The sequence below is a fragment of the Triplophysa dalaica genome, chromosome 2 (assembly GCF_015846415.1).
Source record: "Triplophysa dalaica isolate WHDGS20190420 chromosome 2, ASM1584641v1, whole genome shotgun sequence".
Taxonomy (NCBI): Eukaryota; Metazoa; Chordata; class Actinopteri; order Cypriniformes; family Nemacheilidae; genus Triplophysa; species Triplophysa dalaica.
In genome coordinates this window covers 13953005-13955710 of record NC_079543.1, presented here as the reverse complement: position 1 = coordinate 13955710, position 2706 = coordinate 13953005, and the positions used below count along the sequence as shown (strand labels likewise).

Below are 2706 nucleotides of genomic sequence, written 5' to 3'. Positions count from 1 at the left end.
CAGGAGAAACTCTTAAACAACTGAATGATGTGGAAGTATGAAATGGAATTGGACAAATGTTTTCACTTCAATCCCAGTGGGCAATTGATGTTAAATAGACATCAAATTGACGTCAAACATCGGCATCAAAGAATTGGTCAAAAATGCAAATCAAATCGATGTCAAAATTTGACATCAAATTGACATCAAGTTTTGACGTTAATTTGATTAGCAATTTCTTTTACATTTTTTAACAAATTGATGTCCTATTCTAGACCAATAAATAATGAAACAACAGTACTTAATGTAAGACATGTTTTATTAAATACAATCAGCTACAATTCCAGAAATTTAAAATGTTCTTAAACCACTAATAAATATAAAATCCTCCTTGAATTACTTTTTAATTAAATATTAACATTTAAATTGATATATAAATATTAAGTGATCTGGAAAAAGCCATCACATGACAAAATTGTACATATTACAGGTTTTGATATCATATGAAAGCTCTCAAGCCCTTTCCATTTGTTAAAAACATTTACATTTACGTGTAGTTATTTAGCAGACGCTTTTATCCAAAGCGACTTACAGTGCACTTATTACAGGGACAATCCCCCTGGAGCAACGGGGAGTAAAGTGTCTTGCTCAAGGACACAGTGGTGGTGGCTACTAGGATAGAACCAGCAACCTTTTGATTTACCAGTTCAGTGGTTTAACCCACTAGACCACCCACTCCATAAAAACAATTTGTAAATTAAATAAAAACAGTTTTGGAAAGGGCTTAATAGCTTTCATATGATACTAAAACCAGTATTTTTTATTTCACCATGTGATGGGTTTTCCCAGATCATATCCCAAATGAACAAAAATAATTTTGATAAACAATTGGCTTAAGGCCTACTTATTCAGAATCTGAACACACATCAATCGCCGATTTCCCCTTTTGTCGTCCCATACCCCCACATCTATCGGGAGCAGACCGGAGATTTTTTAGCTGTATTTTTTTATTTCAGCCTCTGATAATGAAGGTTTGGACTGCTGTAGTGCACCTAAATGAAGATGAAACCACAATTAGCACACCTTTTAAGACATTAAAATATACCTAACATTTTTCAGCAACCATCACTTGTACATAGAAGTTAATGCAAGTTGCTGCTCTTAAATGTTTATTAACACTAAGATGTTCCCAGGTTTAAATAAGTATCTGTTAAATTTAGAAATGTGCACTACTTGCAAATATTTAAGAGTTGTTAAATGTTTTAAATGTGTCAGTTTACTAAGATAAGATTGTAATTTAAGCATTACATGTTTAATTTACTTAAAATGTAGCATATGTTGATAGACACTACATCCTCTAATCATACAAGAAAAGTAATGTAGTACCTATTATAACACGACATAGCCGTGTTTTCCAAAGGCCTTCTTCATTCCTGAGCCATCCATATTCATTGTTGACATCAATTTGTTTGTAAGAATTCTGAAAAAAAAGACAACCATATCAGTATTCAATGATTGTTAAGATTGTTGAACAATACAACTAAGTGACCAGAACAGCTGAGAAGTTTTCCTTTGAGCACAGTAACACAAATTGTCATTGAACCAGCTTTTGGTACCTTTAGTAGTGTGGGCTGGTCCTGCTTGACACAGTGGACCTTCTACCAGGACATTTTAGAACACATCAGTGTGTATCAAATTATGAATTATAATTATGGGTATGTTTCGCTTTGTCGCATAGCATCGGTAAAGAGATTCAAATGAGGGCATTTTTATTTTATCCTAATATTAATTGCAAAACTAACATTACTCACTGACATTTCTAAATCGTTAACTCAACGTTACACGCTTAATGGATCGCACATTAACATTACCTCAGAAATCTTCACGGTACTTCTGGCGGGATATTTCAACTCACCAGATTCTAATATATCGCCAAGTCATATATTTCATCAAAACACAATCTTCTAGGTTTTCAAAGTTACCCAATATATATCGTATTTTTTATTTCATGAGACGTTTATTACTCACCTGATAAAAAGCGACAACCTTCTCCAATGCTTCGACCGCATAGCAAACACTGGCCTCTACGCAAGACGTGATGACGTACGTTTCAACGGTCAACGTAGTAAATCCTCCAAATATTTTTATAAATTTTATATTTTTACGTGTATGTATAAAATAATATGTTATACTACATTTGCATCAAATTTCACACAAAAAATAAATTAATTGTTGTAGTCCATTCACTAACTTCAGCTGCTGAGAAACCCGGAAATGTGAAATAGGCCATGGCGCCGTCTACAGGTGGTATTAAGAAATACATAAGACAGATAATAAATGGGCATTAAAACTACAGAGAATGAATGGGCATTGTAGGCCCAACATTTTTCATAATAAAATTAATGATTAATTAATGATTATTAATAAAAATTAAGGAAAAATAAAAATTTATAAAAAATAATAAAAAAGTTATAAGAGTTTTTTGACTAAAATGAACATGAAGTTGTAATACTGTAAAAATGGTACATACATTATAAGGTATTACAATTTTATGAGTATTTTCAATTACAGCAATGTTTTTCTAATTTTACAGTAATATAATATCACTATAAATAACCAAAATAAGGAAACATAATACTTTATGTGGGGTTACAGCAAAAATGCTGCTTTTGTTTTTAATATTTTAAATTGTAATTACATCTGAATGTATTATTGGCAAATCAGTAT

The 2706-nt window shown here is 31.6% G+C and overlaps 1 long non-coding RNA gene across 1 annotated transcript; it reads right to left on the bottom strand.

The window, feature by feature from the left end:
- Positions 1-280: 280 nt before the first annotated feature.
- Positions 281-2300, bottom strand: LOC130409106 (uncharacterized). Its single transcript, XR_008904818.1, has 3 exons — positions 2008-2300; positions 1366-1459; positions 281-1031 (listed from the first exon to the last, which is right to left on the bottom strand). It is a non-coding gene; the product is annotated as an uncharacterized LOC130409106 (long non-coding RNA).
- Between the last annotated feature and the right edge of the window lie 406 nt (positions 2301-2706).